Here is a 6,356-nt window from a genome sequence, read left to right as displayed (position 1 = left end):
ACCAATGATTGGCGTCACTGTGGGGCTCCCCGTTAACCCTTTCTTGGGTCCTGCGTTGCTCTAGGGGGTTGAGTCCCTCTCCAGGAGCCGCTCCCCGGTTCTCCACCCCTCCCGCCCTCTAGTGCTGGATACCGCGGGAAGCCCAGCTGGACGGTGCTTTGGTCCCAGTCACCCCAGAAACTGATGTCAGATACTCAGCCCCCCTGGCGTCGCACCTCCCTCCGCCCCGCCCCGAGCCTGAAAGTAAATTGGATGACGAGTTGTGGTTGTGATTATGCACCGTGTGGTTCCAGACGCAGACCCGCGCGGCGCCGGCACCTGCACACACCGCACCTCCGCCGGTGCCTCTGCCGACGCCCGCTGGCACACCTGGGACACTCCTCGTGACACCGACGCGGGAACGCGCTGGCGCCGGCGCTCGCCAGTAGAGGGAGCCGCGCGATGCCAGAGTGGGCCGCCCGCCTCGCCGCGCCGCGCCGCGCCGCGCCTCGCTCACACCAGGGTTCCACCCAGAACTTGTGGCTGCCCGGAGCTCGGCTTCGCATCCCAACCTGGAACCTAGACTGGGGAATGAGTCACAGCCCCACCCAGGGGAGCGCTGCACAAGGCTGCTTCAAGGGACATGCCGAACACGCTTGAACTTTGTGTCCCGCCTTCAAGAGACCCCTGGCAACACGGCTGGCACTCACTCACCCCTACAATTTTTCTGGCCCTACTATGAACCGGCATTGTGTCAAACGAATTATAAAAACCCACGTAGCTGGTCATGTACTTAACGGGAGACCGGTCCCCATAAGTGGGGTGGCCCCTTCGAACAAACTTCCTGTTTGAGAAATAAATGGTCCTGCCTTTTGGTTCATATTTTACCTGCAGGATCCTGGAGAGGGGTGAGGAAGTGACTCCTTCTTCCATGGGTTCTGTGGGCTCAGGGATCTTTCACACCAGAGCTCAGTCTCCCAGGGTTTCAGTTTTCTTTACCTTTAAGTGATACTAATACCTATCTCACCGGGTTGTGATGAATCAACCCTTAACCCAGCTCAGTGGTTGGCCCAGCAGTCAGCAGGTGCTTGGGGGACATTTTGTTGACTGCATCAAAATGATGGCGATAATGTGTATAAAAATTCTTTGCAAACTGAGATATGTTAAATACTCACAGTGGTTATTATGTTGTCTTCTTTCAGGGCTTGTCCCCTCCCCTCCACTTTGTCTCCCCAGACTTTGCCCAATGCCAATCTACTGGCACCTTCAATCCACCAGGTGAGTATTTACTGAGCCCTACTATGAACTCTCGGCACTTGAGTGCTGTGGGGAATATAGAGGCTTAGGAGGCATGGTGTGGGCCTCAGGAATCTTGGGTGGGGGCCAGACATATATCCAGGAGAAAAGCATACAAGTAGGCCCTCAGCTGTGTGGCAGAGATGTAATAGGTGGTCAAAGAGAGTGAGGACAGTCAGCCCTTGATCTGGGGACCATCTGTGAGAAGGGGTAGGCAAGAGTGCAAAGGGGCTTGCTAAAGCCCTTCCTCTCTGAAGCAGTCAACAGTCAACACTTGTTGGTATTAATTAGATGGATGGGGGCAGGGAACGTGCCCTGGGATAAGACCCAAAATCTTAGACTTTCTAACTGAACCCTGGGTTTATGGCCTTTCTAGTTGTAAGTCCTTACCTAATGCAAGCCTCAGTTTCCTCACCTGTGTAGTGGAACCATTACAGCTTTCTCACAGGTTTGCAGGAAATACTAAATGAAATAACACGAGATGCTTTTAAAAAGTGGGTAACAATGTCTTTATTTTAATTGCATCTACCCTACAATCGGAGATTAGGAGAGTTGAGGTTAGGAGAGTTCTTTTGAGAAGACAAAGGTTTCACTTCCACAAACATTTGCTTAGCAACCGCTTTGCGCTGCTGAGGATTGAATGAAAAAATTCAGTCTGTGTCCTCAAGGACCTCCTGGTCTACTAGGAAAGAGAGCTGAATAAAGAGGTGCTCAGTGCATAATGCATGTGGATGGGTACCTTGAGGAGGGAAGATGGGCGTGTGTGTGTGTGTGTGTGTGTGTGTGTGTGTCGGGGGTTGAGGGGGAGTCCAGGCAACTCCCACTCCTTCCAATCAGTGCAGATAGAGGGTGGGTTTGTCAAACCTCTTCCTCTCTCCAGCCTGGGATGTTCCAGCGCGTCTTCTCCCCAGTGCTCAGAAATGCGGAGGCGAGCCTAGAAGCCCCCTCCCCGCCCGCGGGCCAACCAGCCTCCCGCTCGCCGGCCGGGCGCCTTACCGAGTCAGACCACTGGGAGGCTGGGGGAGCCGGGTTGGGCGAGGAGGCGAGCGAGATGGGGGAGCTCTTATTTTGACAGGGGCCTCTCCGGGCTCTGGTATGAAGGCAGAAGGAGGCAGCCAGAGAGCCCCGATGCTTATTCAGGCTGGGGAGCGGAGCCGAGTGGAGGGGCGCGCGAGGCTCCGGCAGCGCAGGGGAGCCCGGGGAGGCGGCGGCGCGCGGCGGAGCCGGTGGCCGGACATGCCCCGGGCCCGGGGCCACTGCACCACCGCCGCCGCCCGGAGCCAGCCGGCCGGACGCCTGCACGCCGGGGTCCCCCGGCGCCGCGCCGCCTGGGGGCTGCGACCCGGACCCTCGGCGTCCGACCAACAATAAGCGCCCAGACAGCCCCTTCCCCGCCCCGCGGCCGCCGTCCCGGCGGGCCTCGGGGAAAGTGAAAGGAGGCGGCGAAGGAAGGAAGGAAGGCAGGCAGGCAGGCAGGCAGGCAGGGAGGGACGAGCAGGAGCCGGAGCCGTGAGGTTCGGGGCCGAGACCCCAGCCCCGAGCCCCGGGCCCGGCGGCTGTGCGCGCTCCCCCGCCGCTGCCGGGCGCCCACGACCATGCTCCGCGGCTGGGAGGCAGGAACCCAGGCGCCCAGCGATCCCCGGATACCCGCTCCCGGGCCGGGCTGGTATTGAGATCAAGGCGACCAGGATCAAAAGATCGCCGCCAGCCCGCCCCCCTCCGCACCTCCAACTGACGAGCAGGAGGACCCTAATCCGCCCACCGACCCTGACCTGGTCATGGCGTCCAGCTCCGGCCTGGCGTGAAGACCCCCAGCCCGCGCGAGGTGAGGGGTGGGCTGGGGCCCAGGGCGAAAGTCATGCCAGGCCAGCAGAGGCACGAGGAGGGAGAGCCAGGGTGAATTGGGGAGGGGGAAACGCAGTCTGATTGTCTCTTGCCCTCTGGCACGCACTCCTGGACTGTTTAATGGGTGGGGGACGCCCCCAGGGTTAGTGGAGGCTACTCTTGGGTCTGCAGTCAGGTTGGCAGCCCCAGAGGACACTGGGGCGGGCTTCGGGGCAGCCAGGGGACCCTGCCACCCTAGCACAGAGAACAAGGCCGGCCTTGGGCCAGCTGGAGCAGCAACCCTGCCCTGGGGGCTTCTGGGAGATGTAGTCCCCCTCCCAGGCTCCCCAACCCCTGGGGTCTCCAGTAGCTCAGCACTTCCCCCTGCCTGGTGGGAACCTTCAGAAAGAGGTGCATTGAGATTAGGGGTTGCTGGGGTCACCCTCGGTCCCCATGCACTGCCTAGGAGCAGCAGGGGCTGTGACTGGAAGAGTCTCCCCTGCAAGGATTCTTAGTGGTGTGGGTTTGGCTGGGGGTGGGGTGGGGCAGTCAGACAGTTCTTGGAGGTGTCCCTCCCCTGCTAAGGGGAGGTGGCCCCTGACTTGGTCTGAAGGGAGCCTTGGGGAGGGGGGAGAGAGGAATGTGGGGAGGAGAAGTGAGGTTTAAGGCTTCTCGCTTGGCTGAGGTATGTCCCATCCTGGAGGGGACAGAATTTGGTTTCAGGAGAGACTGGGGTCCACTCTCTCCTTTTCCTGGATGCCAAGAAGGAGAATGTCCCTCACAGACTGGGAGTCTGGAGGCTGTCTCTCTGGAGCGGTGAAGCCAGGATCAGCTTCTGTCTGTCTGTCCAGCTTCCTTCCTTCCGGGTTTTTCTGACACCCCCCTCCTCCCTCCTCCTTCTGTCTGTCTGCTGCTTGGGGTATGTGTCTGTGTCTGGGGGGGTGGAGGGGCTCTGCTGCAGGGAGAAAAAGTATTGCTCTGGGAGAGTAGAACCGGGCATGTGATTGAACCCTGGAAAAGGGGCTTGGAGGCCCCCCTGATCTTTGGCCTTGGTTTCCTGTTTTACCTAGGAAAGCGGTCTTCACATTGTATCTGTGCTAACCCAACTGATGCCTCTGGGCAGCTCTCTGATTGAGACCTCCTGGTGGGTGGACTGTCCCCCACTTTTCACCCTCCCCTTTTCAGCCTCTTCAGGGAGCAGCCACTTTTGGGCTGGGTCCCCTGACTCTTCTGCTGCCCCCACAGCACAGGCTTGGCTGCCTCCTTTGGGTCAGCACCAGGATTTCATGGCCCCAGGGGAAGCATGTTCAGGCCCTGTTTTCCTGGTGTCAGCTCCAGATGCCCACTGATAGAAGCCTCAGGACAGGGTGAGAATGGATGAGGAAGGAGAAGGGCAGGAAAAGTTTGGTGCCAGGAAGGAAGGTTCTACCTCCCCAGGTGATTAGGCTCCTCGATGGCCACTTCCTTGTAGAGATTCTCTGCTTACCTGTGTTGCTCCTGATTGGGGTGGAGTGGAGTGGGGATTAATGTTGGCAAGGGTTCTGGTGAGTGGTAGCATGCCCAGAATCTTGGATCCAGTGTAATTCTTGTGTTCGGGGCAGCAGAGACCCCGTGGCTGGAGATGGGTTCTGGAGGTCCATGTGGAGGCTCAACTTAAGTCTCTAATTACTAAGGATGTGGGTCAAGGTTGGGGAGGGATTACAGTATCCTGAAGAAGGATCAATGGTCCACAGAAATCCGGGGCTAGCACAAAGCGGTAACGTGGGGACCTAGTGATATTGCTTGTTGAATCTGCCTTGGGCACCCATGACTCTGTTTGGGTAGCTCCCACCTCCCAGCTCTGAGGTACATGGGTTAAGCAGGAGCTCTAGGCCGGGAACGCAACTTCCATGAACAGGCCGGGCAGTAGCCTTCTGGGCAGAGGCCTAGTGGGTGGCAGTGTCGACTCAGCAAGGGCTGGAATGCCTGGCACCTGCTTTAGATTAAAGGAGATGCCTGCAAAGGGGGGCTGCCTGCCTGTGGGGGGAATGGCTGGGATGGAGCTCCACGGAGCCCAGGAGTGGGGTGGGAGGAAAGGACTAGGGCTGCAGACAGCAGCCGCTCTGGCAGGAGTGGAGGGAGCCAGCGGTCCCCCAGCTCTGTAGTCTCTCCTCCAGGGAGTCTAAGGCAGGAGCTGGGAGCACCTTCACATGGCTTCTGGTGCCATAGGCTATAGTCCTGCCTGTCATTGCGCCCTGGGGCAGCTCTGGGGACCCATGGTGTCTAAGTGTCCAGTCTTCCCCAGATCAGGAGAGGCCTAAAGGAGGTGGGGGGCACTTAGGGATTTGTGCTTTCCTAATGCCATGGTTATTTTCCCTGGGGCTCTTTGGTTGCTGAAAGTGAGGCACCACAAGAACCTGAGCACCCAGGGATGATGGGGAAATGGCATCCCTTCTTTCGCCAGGCAGTCCTGGGCACTGCCCGGGTGCTGACCTGGGGGAAGGGGCATAAGGGGGATGGCACCGTGGGAAAGTGGGCAGCCGTGGGATCCAAGCGGGTACAGACTGGGTGCCGCAGGCAGGGAGCCTCTGCCAGCCCTGCTTTCCCTGGGGTGGGGCTGGCAGTTCCAGGGACTGGCTCAACCTGTTGAGCACCTGGCTGCTCTAGCTTGGCATCTGTGCCCCTGCCTGCCAGTCCCACCAGCTGCCCACCCAGAGCCACACTGTGGGGGCTGCTCTCAGAGGTCTGGGGGAAGGAGGCTCTGCCTGGCCAGTGGGCCAGAAAGGGATTGGTGGGGGCACCACCACCAGGGCCGAGGAGCTTGTCCAGGGAGCCCTAAGTTTCCTGGTCTGGCCTCTATCTACCAGAGTCGGGCCTAGAACCAGTTGGAGGGCCAGGGAGCCAGCAGCCTGGAGCGGAGGGACTGAATGGAGAAGACCACAGCACTATAGCTCCTGAGGTGCTGCCTGTCACTGGGATGGGCGGCCCTGGAGGCAGCCTGGAGTTACAGCCTGGAATTTCCTCTGCCGGGTGCCAGGGCCAGGCCTCCAGAGCCCCACCCCCAGCCTGGCCTGACCTCCCCTCCCTGGGAGAGCTCCGCAGACTTTCCCTGGAGGCTGGGGGAGGAGCAGTAAGGGCTTTCTGGCTGCCCTGGAGGAGAGGGGTGACTTCCTGGGTGTGGGGGTCGGTTGCACAGCCTCAGTCTCCCCAGGGCCTCTTGCCCAAAGGAGAGGAGGAAAACCCAGGGTTTCCAGGGAGATGCCCCCTTGGCTTTAAGT

The 6,356-nt window shown here is 59.7% G+C and overlaps 1 protein-coding gene across 3 annotated transcripts in view; it reads left to right on the top strand.

The window, feature by feature from the left end:
- The first annotated feature begins 1,182 nt into the window (after nucleotides 1-1,182).
- Nucleotides 1,183-6,356, top strand: part of BCL9L (BCL9 like) — a 29,405-nt gene continuing 24,231 nt past the window's right edge. The window contains exon 1 of one of the 3 annotated variants that reach the window (XM_054693140.1): nucleotides 1,183-1,257. The gene's annotated coding sequence lies outside the window, so the exon portion shown is untranslated. Of the gene's footprint in view, nucleotides 1,258-2,855; nucleotides 3,101-6,356 lie in introns of those variants that run through there. The other 2 variants (XM_037505409.2, XM_037505410.2) reach the window with 2 other exon arrangements.

Source organism: Talpa occidentalis, unplaced genomic scaffold (genome assembly GCF_014898055.3).
Source record: "Talpa occidentalis isolate TD23 unplaced genomic scaffold, MPIMG_talOcc4v2.1 talOcc4.12, whole genome shotgun sequence".
NCBI lineage: Eukaryota > Metazoa > Chordata > Mammalia > Eulipotyphla > Talpidae > Talpa > Talpa occidentalis.
This window is presented reverse-complemented; position numbering and strand designations above follow the sequence as displayed.